The following is a 19,037-nucleotide window of genomic DNA, read 5'->3' on the forward strand; positions in this document are numbered from 1 at the left end:
AGTAGGGTCTTCAATTGTTTGATTTTGGTAATTTATGCCAGATGTAACCTTTTAGTTGGATGTTGCGAGGATTTTGGCTCACAGGCGTCCGGGCATCGTTCTGTCGGTGGTGCTGGATATCGGCAGGCGTGGCGGCATCGCCTCTCGGCCCCCCCGAGCCCCTGGCGCGGTGCCCCGTGCCCACTCTGCCCGCCTCCGCCGGGGCTCACGCCCTGCTGTTTGCCACGGTCGCTCTGGTGATGGGCTGCATGCCACACGCGGCTGCTGTGACAGCTAAGCGCTGGCTTTGAGTCGCCAGTTGGAGCCCCCTGGCATCGCCAAAGCGCTGATGCCTTCTATCTGTTTAATCTGTGCTTGAAAGGAACACGAGGCCTGTCGGTATGTCCCCGGGTCCCGGAGCACCTAAGCCGGAGCTTCGCCTCTGGACTTTGGCAACGGCGCTGGTGAACTTTTTTGCTGCATTTTGGCAATTACTTTTTTTTTTATGTGATCCTTCTCACAAAAAAATTATATTTTGAAGTTTATTGAAGTTCTGTTGAACTTGAAATTCACTAGCATAGGAGGCAGTATGTAAGTTGCCACTGCAGTAAATAAAAGTCAACTGCAGCAATATCAAAACCATAACCAACGGTGACGTCTGTTAGAGTTCAGAAGAAGCTACCAGTTTAGGCACCAGGAAAACCCTCAAAATGGAAGTCTTCCTCTGTATTTGTGGAAGATTGGACTTTAGGATGGTGGCAGGGACCCTTAGTCCTACCAGAACACTGCTGTCTCTCTGGAACTAGGAATGGAGGAAGTATTCTGTGATATACTGTGAAATTGAGAAACTAAAATTTAAGTAATGATTGAAGTTTCAGGCACAGGACACCCAGTGTGAGCTCAATGTTTGTCTGAATTATTTCCTCATGTCCTAAAATGTCTGTATGTCAGCTGCTCACTGAAGTGTTCAGAACCACTTGGTTGTCATGGAGCTCTCCTGCTTGGGTTTGCCCAGCTCACTGTTAAACAGGAAGCTGTGTTACCTGTGTCCTGAACTGGTGGACTTCTACTCAAAACTGCTCTCGGCAGATCACCTGACAGTCGGGGACTCAGAATCAAGTTGCAGGTCTTTAATCCCGTAAAGAATGTGCCTGTGAGTCCTGAGGTAGCACAGTGAAACCCTAACTCCTCTTTTCCAACATGTTTTCCTGCTTCTATAGCTGACCACCGTTCACCCGCAAACACAAAAAAAAGCCAGTCTCCCCAGTCCTGCGCTGCCTTCTTTAGTAAGTCCTGAAAATACACTCAAGCGTATGAGCAAATGTGTTTTTTTTTCCGCAGTGAACTTGCAGATGCACGTGCACCGGTCCTCTAAAGTCCACTCGTGCACAGTGAAGGGTGACGCATTTTCCCTTCACCGGATCTAAGCGGCATGGAGTGATGGACATTTTGATAAGTAAAAGTGCTCGGTGGCTGAAGACATCCCTTTGTCGGCCGAGCAGAAAGGGGAGACTTCAGGGAGGATAAACTTTGCTTAGATGAGAGGAAAGGCGAAGCCTTTTATCTGGGGCAGGCACTGTATTTTACACAATGTCCCTCCAGTAGGACCCAACAAAGAGCTCCTTATGTACTTCCTCTGAGCTGGCAGGCCTAATACCGCAATGCTGGGGACGGTTGCGAGGAGACGTCTTTAGATAGAGCTTCGGATGGTGCGGCGGATAAAGAACAATTCATTGGCTCAGTGGTGTGTGTGTGTGTGTGTGTGTGTGTGTGTTGTTGTGTCCTGCTGAAAGGTGGCGCCAGGGCCAGAGCAAGTTGGTTCTATGGCACAGTGATTGGCCACCCGTTGTCAGCCTTGTTTGAGTTAGACGAGTTCACTATCCTCATCTTTTGTTTCTAAAAGGTGTCGTTTAGAGCGTAATGTAGCAAAGTTTTATTAAACGGATCTGTTAGTTTTGCCTACCTTGGTGATTAACATTGTAAATTAGAAATGTAATGAAGCACACAGTCCCAGTGCCCCAGCAGTGCAGAGAGCATAATAAAAGCCCTGCACTATAATGCAGACTTGGCCTCTCTGCTGCTTACTTCGTTTAGCAAAGCTTAGTTTGTCAGATCTCTATCTTTAGCCACCAAGGAGGCAGTCCTGTCGTGGCCCACGTCAACTCTCGCTGACCTCCGACCAAAAAAAACCCGCCTCCCTCCTGAAAGCCGCCCCGCCCCCTGCTCCCTTCCCTCCGACACGGTTGGACGCCTCTCGCCCGACGCTGTCCGCTCTCGGCAGGGGCCTTTGTTGATTGGCCCGGCGTGTGTCCTCCTCCGTGCGGCGGCGTGAATGACGGCCCCTGTCAGCGCTGACGGGCTCCCCGCCGCTCGCCATTCTCCCTCTGAGTGACAGCCGCTCGTACCTCCCTGGCGCCGCCCAACAGGACCGCCTGTGTCATGGCAGCGCCTCCTAACCCTCCGAAGGGGGGCGGGTGGAAGGAAAAAAAGACTCTTGGCTGACTCTTTAATACTGCTCCCTCTCCTCCCAGGACACTGAGAGCGTGAGTCCTGACCTCGAAACAAGCATGAGACCTTAGCCAGGGCTCATTTAGAGGGGTGGATCACTGCGGCTTACACCGGTGGAATTGAAACAAAGGTGTTTAGGGAGGAGGGGGGGGTGTCGGGGTTAATATGTTCCCACTACATTGTCTTAATGCCTTTGTCGCCGTTTTGATTAATGATCAACACTGTCCAAGGCCACAAGTTCTTATTATCATCACATAAAAAAGCATTTTGCACTTGTCTGACAGTGGTTATCTGAGACTTGGAAAACGATCACATTTCTTGGAATAAATTATCAAGCTTGAGACTGTTTTGCAGTGGGTAAAATCTCGTCAGAAACATCCCATCGTTACTGGCTTCAGAGTTGGGTCTGTCTTTGCAAGCTGACTTTCCCTGATTCCGATAATGTGGCGTTAAATGCCTAAGGTCCTGCCTGATAAGTGTGCACATGCCACTAAGCTTGTGGAGGCTCAAGCCCTTATTTACGTGGTCTCGTGCTTTTCCCCCGAGTGCTTTAGCCGTGTTCCCCGGAACATCCACACACTTCTGCTACTTCTGGAGTCAATTAGCACCCTTTGTTCATCTCCTGTTTGTCCTTAAGCAGATGTCTTTCTTTTGCCATGAAGTGACAGGTGGTCATTTGTGTGCAAATTAGTATCTCCGGTAGATGCTGGACTGTGGGTCTCGTAATTATACCCAGTGCAGTGAGGTCGCTATGTTCAGGCCAGCCTGCTTGTAAGGTGCTACTGCTTCATCTTCTGAGTTACATGTATCATAGCATTCTGGGTAAATACTATCAAAGTAGCTTCCCTATTTATTTTTCATAGAATATGTGAATATTCTTTCTGGCTTACTCTGGCCTGATTAAACAAATGGCCACCTGTTATTGTTAGTGGAATGGACATCTGGTTAAACACAGGAGGTAATTATGGGAATAAAACATAATAAAAGAGTATGTAGAGGAGTGATAATATGGATTATATCTTGTGAATCTATTAGCTGGATGGAGGTAATATAATCCCAAGGTAACTTTAGTTCCTCACAACGTCAGAGGTACTAGACTAGGATTAACAACCAATATGTTGTTTGAAGTCCATTCGTTAGTGTAGACATTTTTGTCTTTGATGTACAGTCTGTTCAATATGAGCTCAAAGATGTGCATCTCACAGTCCTGCATTGCTATTGTAAATTGTAAATAAGTTAAACGAGTTGTTTAAAATCTATTAACTATTCTGCAAAGATCACTGGTTCTCATAATGATAAATCAATAAAAAGAATCGTGTGGTGCTTCATTTAAAGGCTTCCTGGTGTGCTGTCCCTGAACAGACCCATCTCATACAGTGTTTATATATCTCGCATCGCTTCTCAAAGACTCCTATTAAAGGTCATACGGAGGTCTCAATATGAGGCCAAAGTTCAAAGTGATCTTTCTGGTCTTGCAGCAGGTGCCTGGATAGCTTAGTTCAGTGAGCCAGTTCCTCCTGACAGCTGTACCCAATGAGGTCTGGATTTCCTGCCCATTTGGTGTATTGACTGATACATTGATTTCTCCATGTAAGTCTCAGGAATATTTTGTTGAAAGTGTGAAACTCCAATTATAATGAGTCTGGGGGAAAAAAGAATCCTAATCCATTCAGGGTGAGGCTACGTATTGATAGATATTGCATGGGTGAAAATTAAGCTTGTGTGCATGTAAGTCTCTTCGTCTCTTTTCAGCAGATGGGAGAGAGTCACTTAATACAGCATTGTTATATTTGCTAATATTAGTAAAGAAGGTGGAATTTGTTGTTGTAATGCGGCACGGCCCCAAAATAGAGCTTAAAGAATACCGTCACCCCGCGAGTCCCTCTTGAGTAAATGTGGGAAAGGTTTCAGAAACGAAGAGACCGCCAGCGCACAGAGGGGGCCGGCGATGGGCAGGCAACACTCAAGGTATTCATCTGCCTCGCGAAAGGCCACCTCCATCCCTGAATGCCAGTCGCGCCGCGTCCCTGACTCGCAGGACGGACCGCACACAATCCCACAATTCACGTGGAGGCAAAGCAGCTGCCGGCGGGAACGCACGGGGAGGAGGCGGAGGCCGGGAATGCGCCGGCTGAGGGAGCGCGGCCCGGATAGGTTACAAAGAGAGGCCCAAACATGGCACAAAGCTGGCATTCTCTCTCGGGCCGCACCACGCACGCCGGGGAGGCAGGTTGACGAGGACGTCTCGAAATGTCAAAAGCGCAAACCACGGCCGGTTTGTCGGAATGCCTGAGAACGCGCTGGCCGTCAGTGGGACGAGGAGAGCACTTCCACGTGCAGTTTTACATGTTCCAAAAGAGACTTGTTTACAGTCGGGGCCAACACACTTTTGCAGATCGTGCAGTGTGTGCTTGCTGGATAGGACCGTTGTAGGATGTTGACATATATATATATGTATCCTGCAAAATAGCCCATAGGTTCACGTAATAAAAAAAAAAAATTAGCTTGTCGCCATGTTGAGTACGTTCCCTTCAATTTTGTAAAACATTTATTTACATCATAGTAAATGTAGGGGAAATATCTGTTTTGTATTTTTAAGCTCAAAGTCTTTAAAAACTCAAAAGTAATTAAATAATTGCTACCATGGACTCTTCCTAACCTTGTTAAAGAGGAATAACTGAATGTATTAGTTTAGGCTAGGTCAGATTCTAACATAGACTTAAGAAGGCCAGTATTTGTTTTAATTGGAATATTATTTTATTATTGAAATTGCAATAGAGACAGTATAGAAAAGCATAGTGAATGTTACATACAGATATGAAATCTTATCTTATGCAGTCATGATACACGCCACATGGCCGATCATGCATACCATGTGATGCTATGTATAAAGTAGACCATATTAGCTCTTGTACCTTTAATTACTAATGAACTATTTTACCTTTAATTACTAATGATCTATTTTACCTTTAATTACTGATGAGTTATTATACCTATAATTACTGACACCCCAGAGGCTCCAGAGTTGAAGTTTGAATACTGATCATTTAGTCGCTTGTTTGCAGCTGGAGCAGATGTGCTAAATCCCTCTTCCCCAGTTTCTTCACTTTTCTAATACTAATGTATTACAAATTGATACATGCACCCACAGATTGCCCTCAGATTTATTTTTCAAGAATTGTCCACTCCAAGTATGCTAAATACCTTGAAACTTCATAGGTATAGTTATGTATTCATCATTCACCCATAGAGAGGGTCCCAAGTTCTCAGAAGAGGCTCATAGTCTCTCCATTGCTCTGACTAAGCTAGCTGGATATCTCAAAGCAGTCTGGAACAGACCACAAACGGCCTAAAGCCCAGCAGGTGGCTATAGAGGATGTGTAAATGACACCTTCGGAGGACATTCGGTGGTCACGGTTCAAACTGTATGAAGATCAAAGGATAAGGCCCTGGCAAAAAGATCGGGAGTGCTAGTTGAACAGGCCAAGTCATAAACCTGGGAGCCGGGACACCACTGGGACGCAGCGGAAGTGTCTCTCGCCTTCCCCATGTCTCTCTGAACCTGATGTCTCTATGATCTGCCCTTCAATGATCACAACAATAAAAAAGTCAAATCGACCAAAGTATTTCCAAAAGAATCTAGAGTTCTTTTAAACCAAGTTAGTATGTGTAGATGTTCATACTTACGATGTAGTGATTCATTTTCACACTAGCTTCAGTGCACTATACTTTAGAAAAAGGATTTACAAATTAACATTTTAATAAGTCAAATTCATAAATCAGTTTATAGAGTATATGCATAGATAGATACAGGAGAGAGCAGTACAGGAGAGAGTGATACAGGACAGAGTGATACAGGAGAGAGCAGTACAGGAGAGAGTGATACAGGAGAGATCAGTACAAGAGAGAGTGATACAGGAGAGATCAGTACAGGAGAGTGATACAGGAGAGATCAGTACAGGAGAGTGATACAGTAGAGAGCAGTACAGGAGAGAGTGATACAGGACAGAGTGATACAGGAGAGAGCGGTACAGGAGAGAGTGACACAGGACAGAGTGATACAGGAGAGGTCCATGCTGCCCACCCAAGACCCTTCTGCTGCATGGGCACTGAGGCATCATGTCTATGTAGCATTTAAACCATTAGCACAGTGAAATACTGCAGGAGACTGTGGACAAAAAGTTTAAAAAGATGGAAAAATATCCTGCCTGAACTGTAGGCTGAGAATACCTGTGTGCGCGTGTGTGTGAGTGTCTGCATATGTGTGTGTGCGTGTGTGTGTGTGCGTGCGTGTAACTCTTTCTGTGTCTGTTTTTCTCAGTTGCTGCTGGTCTTCTCTGTCTCTTGTATGTGCTGTGCCTGCTATGCCCCCCTGTATGAGGTCTGTGATATCTGAACCGTGGCTAGCTCTCATGTCTGTGAAACTCCCCACTCTTTGTTTAGGGAAATTAATTCCTATTCGGGCCTCCCCTCGTTGACTAGGGGGTGTCAGTAAACGGGGGGCTGAAGTGTGTGTGTCAGGGAGGTGTGTGTGTTGTGGGCTGAGGACTTGGGGTGGGTGGTTTAAACCGCAAGTCAAACAATATACAATAGGCGAGAATGCAAATAAAGTTTATACTGCATTTTCTCACAAAAGACGCATACTGGCTCTACTCTTGCCGGATTCCTCGGGGCACCATAAAAGATCCATTCTCTTATTCTACACTGCTTAAAAAATTAAAGCCCTAGCCGAGGAGTGTGTGTGTGTGTGTGTGTGTCCGTGAGAGAGAGAGAGAGAGAGAGAGAGAGAGAGAGAGAAAGTGAGAGGGATCCAGATCCTGATCCTGTCATTATAGGCAGCAGCGGAGGCTGGAGTCATCGCTCGCTCACGGGACCGTGCCAGTGTATGCGTGTCTGCATAAGTGTGTGCGTGTGTGTGTGTGTGTGTGTGTGTGTACGCATGTGCGTGCGCGCGTGCATTTTCCCATAATGCAGCGTGATAAGGCTTGGCCTACATGAGGCTGAGTGTGTGGCGTCTGATGAAGGCTTGATTAGGTGTGTTATCTGCTCCAGAACTCCTCCTGATGAAAGCTCCTAAAAACACAATGGCTGGGAAAACAGCAGACAGCTCCATCAAATGGCAGCTATGCTATGACATGACAGCCAGGACCTGGTGGATGGTAAGTTTGGCGTCTTTTGGAGCATTTTTTTTTCCTCTCTCTCTCTCTTTTTTTTTTTTTTTTTTGACCAGTGACTTAGGGCCACATAACTCCTCCTTCGGAGCGCTTCGCTGTGTGAGTTAAGACAGAGTTGACAAGGTTCGCGTTACATGCGTGAGAAAACTTGTGTTTACGAGCGAAACTTGACAGTTATATTGTCTGTCTTGCCGTTTGGGTTCCGTGTTCAATTTTTTTTTTAGCTGGAAAAGTCAGCCCTTGGCAGACCTTGCATTCTAAACAAATTGACACTCTTACCTCAGCGGTCACTCCTTTTCAGATGTTGATGTGTGTTGCTGCTCAGCGGAGTGTGTGAGGGGCCGTGTGTGTGTGTGTGTGTGTGTGTGTGTGCATTCTCGGGTCAGGCAGGTTGCGGTGGTCGTGTAACCCCACTCCTGGCTGCCTGTCGGGGGGTTGAAGGGCGTCTTGGGGAGTCTGTGCTCTCCTGCTCTGGGGTCGAAGCGGTCGGTCTGGGCTCCTTCCCTGCGGTCATCCCCGGTTCCCCCAGCTTCCTGTGCGCGGGCTCCCTGTCCACTCCCACGCTGCTTACGGACACTGCGTCTGGAGACGGGGTCTCCCTCTGCACTCGCTGACATTTTTTGCCCCTCTGTTTGTCCATTTTGCCCCAGCTGCCGAACAATGGGCTCTTGTCCCAGGCTACGCTCCGAACGGCGCTGCTGCTGGCTCTTCTTCTGCTATGAATATTAATATCATCTGGAAGACACAAGGCTAGCCCTCTCTCCCCTCTGCACCTGATCCTCAGGTTCCTCTACTTCCATCTGGGTGTCAGTGCTGCATGCTTTTGTCAAGGGCTGGGACCCAAGCACAAGGTGGCTGAGTTGTGCGTTCCTCTCCCTCTCTCTCTCTCTCTCTCTTTCTGGGCTCTATTTCCCTGGAGCTCTTCTCATCCTTAAACTGTCATAATTCTGTGTAGAGGGAATTCGTCCATGGGTGGGGTAACTTTTCTTTAACTTTTCTATGAAGGAGTCTTAGCTGTTTTGAGGTTCTGTCATATTTGGTATTAGCCCACCTGGGACATTGTAGGAAAAGTGTAAAATGTAAAAAGATGGAGTCCTCTTTGTTGTGATCTGCAATGTACAGTTACTGCAGACCAACAGGGATTCTGAATTAAATCAGATTTTAAATTGTTTTCTAAATATGTAAATTCTATTTACAAATAATCTGGGTGAATTTAAAGTATTAATATCTCACAAAACCACTTAGAAGGATTAGACTACATGCAGATTTTTATGAGAAATATATATTTAACGTTATGAGAGTTTGGTCTGAAGAGAACTTTATTATTGTCTGATGTCATCAATGGTTACAATATTTTTATCATAATAATATCAGGAAATGATGTCCGCTCTTTTCTTAATCTCCATCCGACACATTTTCATTCCCATAATAAAATTAATTAATAATATAGTATATTGCAAACATGTCAGTTAAGAGTTTCTGAAGTTATCTGTTAAAATGTATTTAAGTTTAAATAAATACATTACCCATAAACCCTTAACTGACAAAAGTCCATAGGATGCCTTTATTGCTATGTTTTCTTTAGAGCATTTTATTTATTTTATTCTATTTAAAAAATTACTGAGTAATGGCATGAAGCTGTCAAATGCATCAATTATTTCTTAAAATCTACAGTATTTGAAAGCTTTATTGTCTTTGGGTTCACTTTCAAACTTCAACCTCTCACACAAAACGAAGACAGAACACTGCTTTAAATCAGTTTGCGTGTTTTATGCCGTGCACAGTGAAGCTTGAGTTCGTGCGTTGGAGCCTCGGGTCAGATGAGGACTCACCTGTGGAATGAGGACCTGAGTTTAGACTTACAGGTGCACATTCGTTGGGTTAAGGGGGCAGTGCTTTTTTTTCGAAAAGCTCCCTGCCCCGGTGGGACGGTGGAGGGGGGCGGGTCGGGCTTGAGACGTGCCCGAGTGAGAAGACGTGGGAGCGGGCGCGGAGGGAGCCGTAAAGTATATTTGTCGTTGCTCCTTGTTGCCGGCAGTTGTTGGTTAACGCGGGCTGTTACGCCTGCGCTCCCCTCGTCTCCACATTCTCCCAGCCCTTGTTTCCCAGGGCCCCCCCGTCTGGCACGCGCCCATACAGCTGGGAGACTGCTGTCAGTTTGCATGCGGCCTCCAAGCAATCTGGCCTTCAGACGCTGGCTCCTGGCTTCTCGGCCAAACGTAGGTCGGGGATTAGCATAATTCCACCTAATTGTGAATAACATTAGCATCGAGTAAGGCAGTAATTAAAAGGATTAAGGGAAGGGTAGAAATAAATTAGGAATTCCTCCAATGGCTGAATTTGTGACATGCTCTGAAGGCTACTGGACCACACTGCTCAGGAACATGTTGATGGTTGAACACAAATGTCCTCCTCAGCAACCGGTTATCTGTGGCCAGGAGAAGTAATCGTCCCCTGCTGTGGTGTAACGGGTGCACCGCTAATGCTGCACTCAAGGCCCCAGATTAGTTATGATTTGAGGCAATTCACTGTAGCAATAACTTTATGAGACATGATGAGGAAGGGTGTGAAGGTTCCAGTCTCCGAATAACATGTTAAGTCATAGCACCAGAATAACACCTGCATGGAGAGTGAGTGTATCTGCCTAAAACCAGATTTGATATTGTCTAGATTTAAATTATATAAACATGTAATAGTCTATAATTGATATTTCACAAAGTGTGTTTTAAAAGCATGAGGATTTCAGGCAGCTAAAGATTGGGGAAACATGTCAAGTGATTACCTGCTGTTAATTGGAAGGGCTCATACTTATAGCTGTTAAGGAAAAGATGGCGTTCCCACTAGTTCTCATACATTGAAACACACTGACATGAGAGAGAAAAAATCTAGCAGTTTATGTTGATGAGTTTGTGGAGACTTTAGTGAAATTGAATCTCAGATCCTCTTCTTTGTGTGAGACTGACAGAAAATATTGATTCCACTGCCAGCGACTCCCACACCTTATGGACTTAATGGTGAGCAGGCCTCAAACCAGTCTGATGTTTATCCGAACTCACACTCGATATCACATCTCTGATCTCCAGCACATCCCACTCATAATGCTATTAAGAGGTATAGTGTGTGGGTGCAATGGAATCCATTTAGGTGTTAGATCTAAGAAAATGGATTTGGCACTGATTAATTAGGTGACGATAATTAGCTCTTCCTCATCATTAGCAGAAGTAACATGGTGGCAGTTAAGAGGTCAGTGGTATTAGTTTTGCCTCCTTCAAATGACACTCGTTTGCTGTCCTTTGAGAAGCTGAAACTGGCACAGTTCAAACAGAAAGCTGGAGCAAACAGAGAGATATTAATTGTCGATATTGTCGATGATAAAGTGAGCAGTGTTTCAGGGGGGCAAAGCAGGCTGGAGTTTTCTCAGTGGCTGAAGAAGGTCTGCCCTGCGTAATTAAAGGACAAAGGCCGTCTTTGTTGTGCGAAAGGGTTTAGGGGAGATGCAAAAATGAGGAGGGACACGTGAGGGGGGAAGAGGTGACACACGTGAAAGTAGGTCCCATAGAGATGCACCTTGTCAGGGCAGCCTATCATCTTGAGGGGGGCGAGGCTTGCAGAGGACACGCCCACTCGTTGAAAAACATTCCAACAGTCCGGAGCAAAAAGCCTTCTGTGCTGGGTTTGGAATTCCGGAGGGAACACGTGAGGTCAGCCGAGGTTTCGACGGGCCGGTGAGAAACTTGAGTAAGAACAATGATTGCCGTGAAGCCACAGACTGAAGGACCCGTTCTACACAATGTTAAATCATGGAGCAATTGTCTTTAGTGCAAACACTCTAGTGCACAGCTGGGCCCTAACATACTAAACTTACTACCAGTACAGTGTGAGAGGGTTTCTGCACGAGACCACCGTCACAGATGATGGTACACATTCCCCACATCTCTCCAGTAACAAAGTCCTAATTATTATCAGTCTCTATAGAACTGCATATAGACCCATTATCCATTAGCAAACAGCTTGAAGGTGTCCTGATAGAGTTTATCTCATCTGTCACTGTACACGTGGTTAGATATCTTCTAGCAGTTCAGGAATTGTCTGTTTTTGTTGACACAGACGAGTGTAAAAATCCCAGCAGCGCTGCTGTGTCTAATAAATGTTTGTCAACACCCTCATCCTTTTCTGTCAGATCTACATTAGTATTAATGGGATTTTGCATAAAGTATTTGTTAGTATTGTAGTATTTGAATATAAATGTATATTAACACATCTAGCTCAATTTTGCCTTTGCTCAAAATCAGGTCACTCATAAATTGAACTCAGAGTAGAATATCGGTACCAACAGCGGTGGGTTACAGATAATAGTTGACTGTAAAATGGTCATATAGTATCATAAATTATATAGGCCTATATTTAAAGTAATTGTTCCTTTTATGACAACCCAGCAGTATGGATCTAGCAGTCCTGCGTAAACAATTTATTTCCACCACTGCTACTATATCTACTACCATTTCAACTGATACACCGTTACACGCAATGCCATCAATTGTGAATAAAACTGTGGTAGTGTTATCGCCCATGTATATTACCGTATTAAAGAACACACTTCTGTTACCAATATAAACAGCAACTTGCATTTCCTAGTCGGTTTTGCTGTTCAAAATGTCATGTCATGGCGGTTGTCAAACGACGGTTTATCAAGCACGCGGCTCTAAACGCATCATTTTCACGGATGAGTCACACTTTACATAACAAGCGTAAAATCTTAAAGTGAACACGAGCTGAACAGCCCTTCCGCTACAGTGACGCTTAATGAAGATCCTCGCTATCCGAGGGGCACGTGCTCCGAGCTCGGACGCCTGCAGAACGCACGTCTCGTGCAGCAGAGGTGCAATCTTGTCCTGCCGGTCAAGGCCTGTTGAAGCAATGCAGACAGCAGACGCACAGCGGAAAAGCAGAGCGGACAGCAGTTTGCTCTTGCTTCTCTGAGGAAGCCTGCTGCTTCTTTCTTTGTGCTTTGTACGGTGAATGCACATGGGCGCCCGTGATGTGTGTGTGTGTGTGTGTGTGTGTGTGTGTGTGTGTGTGTGTGTGTGTGTGCGTGTGCGTGTAAATGAGGTGCACAGGTTTTGGCAGGGTTCCTTGTTTACTCTGTGGTTTCTCTTTGTTTATTTGTTTATAACTCATTGTTGCCGTGGCACTTGACTGCCAGGTTAATGGTTTCAAGGAACAAGGGACATCCTTCATGGGTTCCAGCAGGTGCAAAGGATTTCCCACTGTATGTGGAAACACACACACAAACAACCTTGATCTCTTTCGAGATTGAGATTATTTGTTTTACTTTTGGGAAATACCTGTATGTTATAAGCCAACATAAGCTGAACCTTCTTTCTTTTTGTAAATGCTTTGAGAGATTATGTGCTGTGGTTTGCATAAAACGAGTGAAAATGAAGTATTTATTCAAAGGATTATAATTAACCTAACAGAGGAGAGGGAATAAGGCATATTATAGGTAGGGAGAGGTGAGCCAAGTTCTTTAACAAATCAACAAAAAACAAGCAACTAAGCAAACCGACTAAAGCAAAACAAACAACTTCCATCCACATATTATATATGAAGAAATCCATATATTCTATTTCCATTACCTTGTGCTGTATTTGTCTGTATTTTCCTGTATTGGGCGGTATATATGTCTATATTTATAAGGTGTTCTGTTGCCATCTAGCGTTATAAAAGATGCACTCCGTCAAATGTCTGAACTAAACAACGGCGTGCCTATGGTCCGCTGAACTACTTATTGATGGACTTTCAGAATAATTGGTTCAGTATAATATAGTTTAATATGTCTTGTAAAACTACGTACTTTGCACATGTTTTACTGATTCTTTAAATTAAATTGTGTCCAAGTAGGGTTTACTTTAGCCTATAAAAGCTTTCGCCAGCTCGCCTTTCCACAGTCACACTACCTCACATCAACATGAACTTCGTTCTCTTGAGCAGCACACAAGATTACGCTCATTATAAAACTCTTCCTTAGGTGAACTGTTTTCCCATGTTACTATATGATAGCGCAGTATAACTAAAATCTTTCCAATAGACTACATTTAAGAAACTTAAAATGAGCTAAATTAATGTTATGACAGTTTGCCTTTGCTTCAATCATTTAATAAACATTTAAAAAATTGTTGTACAAAAGCAACAGAAAACGTTTAGCCTCTTGAGTTTGCCGTGACCCGGATTCGAACCGGGGTTGCTGCGGCCACAACGCAGAGTACTAACCACTATACGATCACGGCGAGCCACCGAGGACGCGACACTGCGCTTCCGCACGCCCAGCGCATCCTTGTGGGCCAAGTGAGAAAATGCAAGCAAATTGTGCTTAGTCTAAAAGCTTGATTTAGTGCTTGGTTACAATTAAAACTACTTTTTGGTGTAGAACACCGCAGAAATGTGTTGACCAACTAAATCACATACACGTGTAATAATACACAACGTGTATTTTCTTTTAGAAATGAACAAATATTCGATTGTACTAGGAAACGTAGAAAAGAAAACTACAAAACAAAATTAAATGTAAAATGACACCATATTCTTCCAGTAATATTTAATATAGCATCTAAAGATAACCTGACCAAATAAGATGCTCAAAGACAGAAGATTCGCACTTCTTTAACAAACGTATGCTATTTATTCATGAATCCAGAATGCATATAACGTCAAAGATCTAAAACTTTCAGGCCTCGGATCGCTCCTTCCTGCCGTGACCCGGATTCGAACCGGGGTTGCTGCGGCCACAACGCAGAGTACTAACCACTATACGATCACGGCGAGCTACTGGCAGCTGCGAACGACCCCCGATGAATCGGCTTTTACATTATTTAATACTAGTGTTGCAATTTTCTGTGCTAGTACCTGTTAATGAAAATACTTGTAAATGCTGTAAAATTATGTTTTTAAAAGATACCCACCGACGACTGAGTCTATGTCAGACAGAGTAGCTGAGTTAATGTAAAGTCTATAAAAATAAGGGTATCCAGCTAATCGACGGAAATTTTAAATGCGTTACAGTTTACTGCAGTTAAATCTCTTCAGAGTGCACTTGCACGCGCGTTCACTGGCGTCTACATTAAGCGCGAGGGGGGTATTTGGGTAATACGTAACGTCATCTAGTAGCCTATATCACTTAATATACAGCGTCTGTAAACATTGTAAAACAAATCTATAAAATAAAAAGCAGGCCTAGCCAGAACTCTAGTTAGCAAAACAGCAGAATAAGGCTACGATGTGCTTCATTGTAAGAAACGTGAAATGTGATAAGGTTATTCCTTAGCCTGCGCCACTGGCCACCGTTTAGGGTAATAAAATGACACAGACTTGGTAGCCTCATTACCAACCCACATACACCATGCTATATCTTGAGACATGTCAATCAACTAGTTAAAAATGCAAGGCCTTACGTGACACGTAGGTCACACCTGGTCGTACTACAGGGACTTGTGTCTTACCTGGATACAAGAAATTATTTGAAATTTCCCTCATCTAGCAGGTTGTATCGCTATTTTATTCAAAAGAAATTACTTGTCACCTTAAATATCTTGGTTGAGGCCAAGAACAATATCTCAGTAAATGTGCACCGAAAGGAAGTGAGTTGTGATCTCGGTCGTAAGTAGACTTTTGCTTTCTGGATTACACAGCACCCATTCATCCATCTATTTATTTATTTATGGGTAATTTGCGTAATTGATAGATTGATCGATTTACTGTAGGAAATGCATTTATGTTGACTTAGATCAATTTACCTATCCTGAGTTTCTCTCTCTTTCTCGCCCTCTCTCCCTGTCTGTATGTCTGTCTGTCTCTCTCTCTCTCTCTCTCTCTCTCACTCACACACACACACACACACACACACACACAAATTCTTGTGAAAATGTACGTTTTCCTTAACTACAGTATGATCCTAACCCATTAATCCCATGCATCCATTTCCCCAGCTATTCTGGAAACTAACCTATATACCATTGCTATTAACTCTCAACATTAAACCTAACCCAAAACATAACCCCAACCATTAATAACATACATGGGTATGATACTTTTAAGAAGCATATAGAAAAAAGCAAAAAAAAAATCTCCATTTATTGATATTTTTTTCTAAGAGTCCATAGAAGGCAACACCCAAACCCACACCTAAACACACACACGCACGCACACACACACACACACACACACACACACACACACACACACACACACACACACACACACACACACACACACACACACACACACACACACACACACACACACACACACATTCATATGGGCATGCATGCACATGCTTTTTTGAGAAGAGTTTAGCCTGTTTTAATATACTTTATATACCAGCCCAAAATAACATCACCAGAAAACCTGCTGTATGCAAGCCAAGAAAATAAAACATCCTAAAATAAAATGAATTAAACTGTGAATTTTCAAGTTAATAGAATTTTTTAAATTCTAAAATGGATGTTCTATATGTCTTTCATCTCTCTCTCTCTCTCTCTTTCTCTCTCTCTCTCTCTATATATATATATATATATATATATATGGTAGGTAGGTAAGTAGGTAGGTTGGTAGGCAGGTAGGTAGGTAGATACTCTATTGATCCCGAAGGAAATTTAGCAAGGCCGAGAGAGAAATTATATATATATATATATATATATATATATATATATATATATATATATATATATATATATATATATAATCATCATATCATCTGAATGATTCTTATGTCATCTGAATGATTTCTACATTGTTATTTTTATATAGTGATAAGTTAACTTACCATGATCATATATAATGATCATCATATCATCTGAATGATTCTTATGTCATCTGAATGATTTCTACATTGTTATTTTTATATAGTGATAAGTTAACTTACCATGATCAAATAATATTACATTAGGGTTTCTCTCCAATACTTCTCTCCAAGAGAGAATTCTCATACCTAATTATTAATTCCAGTATAAAATGTATTTTAAATACTGTTTGTCCTGGTAAAGAACTTCGAAAGAAAACGAGGATAAAAGCATAAGATAAGATTTAGTTTAGTTTTGCCTTTTTGTTACAGGTATTGACAAATTTGCTGTTTTTGGTCCTACTTGCAGGGAACTGCATCGCTAACTGCCTATTTGCGGAAAGTACAACTTTAAAGCTTTTGTCATTTCAATCTCATAAATAATACAATGGAAGTAGGCGATTATTGAGCAGCAACGTATCCTTAGAGCGTTGTGAGAATGTCTAAAACAGATTAAAGTTTTGTTTGTGAATCGATTAATCAGAATTTGTAACAAAAATCGACGATGTAACTATGTACTGCAGATGATAATTGTCTTTCAGAAATGTGATACACGTAGTTTTACTTACATGTAATGCAAAGTAAAATAATACAGCTTGTGTCATTGATCGAAATGTGCGATCAAAACCATTCAAAGTCTACCGCAGTATGAAGAATGTACACTTACGTCGGTCTCAGAACAGAAGCTCTCCAAGCGAGAGCAATCTGCTCGAACGACACATGTCCAAAAGTCATGGAATCCTGTCAGTCACAAAGCTGAAAAAAACAACCATGAAGTAACATTTCCAGACAGTACAAGTTTCTTTATTCAACAAGCAACGAAATAGTTCACTTAAAGCGTCCGTTTCCTCTTTTCTTGTGCGCGTCGTCGCCTTTGCCAAGTTTACGCCTGGGAACTGCAGTTGGGGAAGCGCAGCCCGGTTGGTTTCACACCCCACCTACTTCAGCAAGTGCTCCAGCTAAGTAGTGTCTCGTGGATGCGTATTTGTTCTGTCAAGCGTGATCATTTGCCCCCGAAAAACTTGACAAATCGTAGATAAATCAGTATATTATAAAAAGGTAGCTTTTCTGGCGGTTCGACGTGGGTAATTTAGTTTGTTGATTTTTTTAAAATACCTAAATCGAACCAAAAAGGACACAACTGTACATTGTCAAATCAAAGTTGTTTCCTCCGTTGGTGTCTGCAGTTCCTCGCGGTAGGGTGGGAGGCAAATAAATTCTTCCATTTGTAACGTCTCACTCCCTGTCTCTCTATCTCTCTTTCTCTCTCTGTTAAATAAACTGTGTTCTATACGAGAAAAAAACATGATTTTGTGTCATGCACTATAGCACATGTAGGCTGAGATGTGGTTTTTATATAACTATTGCTCGGCGTCCCAGTGCACAAACTTGAGATCGGATTACATAACGGATATAAACAGAAATTAATTTAAGAATCATGGACCTCTATGTTGTGTTTGTATTTGCATTGCATATTTTTGGAAAATCAGTTTGCCTCCTTTAATTTCAAGATAAAACATAAGCTTTAGATTTTGAATCTAACTATTACATACAATGAAAATGTAAAGAAAACATTTGAAATGCATTGCTGTAGGTGACATTTATAAATAGTTTAAGAGGTGACATTCTTGAAGAAAATTCACAATTAACTAATGGTATTTTCTGAAAGGCATTATAAATAACCTTAGAATAACTGAGTACATTCAATGATCATATTTAAAACATACAAAACACATACTTATTAAATAACCATATTCTTATTTGTTTCTTGATATATGACCTTTCAATCTTATATTCTCTATATAATACATTCGCTTTAAAAACAGTTAAATTCAAGGTTTTTGTTTTTGAGGCATCTCTATCCACACACACACACACACACACACACACACACACACACACACACACACACACACACACACACACACACACACACATTAGTATGCAGGTCCGGCAGTAAGGGAGCTTCGCTGTGTTCGTCTCGTTCTTATGTATGTGTAGTACTTTGCACATGGTAAAATCATGTATGTTCTGTCACCAATACGCACCTGAGACCAGTGCAGTGGTATGAGTTACGCTCTAAATATTCTCCTTTAACCACGCATGGATGCTGCGGTGTGCATTAATTACAATCATGTGTTCAGCGTCAGTCACTGTGTATCTGATAAGCAACCAGGGATGAATTATATATATATAAATGTTCATTGGTACAATGAACATCATGGTACAATTCATTTAACATTCAGCTGCCTACAGAATTGTGGTTAAATATGTCTGATTTAGGAAAAAATTGTTAGAAGCAAATTGTTTTAACAAGAATACAAAATGCATAAGTGAATCCAAAATGGCAATTGCTGCAATATTTATTAAAAATGTCCTCGTGTATGAACATATTTTTTTGCATTGACAGGCATGTGTAATGCCTGCACAGGAATAGAAAGTGTGGTTCTGGGATGGTGGTTCTTGAGGTCTGGATCAATGCCATCATTGTGCTCTCAAACAGATGCAATGTCTCTGCCAACAGTGTGCTAATGGCATTTCTT

At 42.6% G+C, this 19,037-nt stretch overlaps 2 non-coding genes across 2 annotated transcripts; both read right to left on the reverse strand.

Annotated features, from left to right (window-relative positions):
- Positions 1 to 13,876: 13,876 nt before the first annotated feature.
- On the reverse strand, positions 13,877 to 13,948 carry trnah-gug (transfer RNA histidin (anticodon GUG)). The gene has a single exon. It is a non-coding gene; the product is annotated as a tRNA-His (tRNA).
- A 460-nt stretch (positions 13,949 to 14,408) lies between these two features.
- Positions 14,409 to 14,480, reverse strand: trnah-gug (transfer RNA histidin (anticodon GUG)). The gene has a single exon. It is a non-coding gene; the product is annotated as a tRNA-His (tRNA).
- Positions 14,481 to 19,037: the final 4,557 nt, after the last annotated feature.

Source organism: Brachyhypopomus gauderio, chromosome 14, assembly GCF_052324685.1.
Source record: "Brachyhypopomus gauderio isolate BG-103 chromosome 14, BGAUD_0.2, whole genome shotgun sequence".
In the NCBI taxonomy this organism is placed as follows: domain Eukaryota; kingdom Metazoa; phylum Chordata; class Actinopteri; order Gymnotiformes; family Hypopomidae; genus Brachyhypopomus; species Brachyhypopomus gauderio.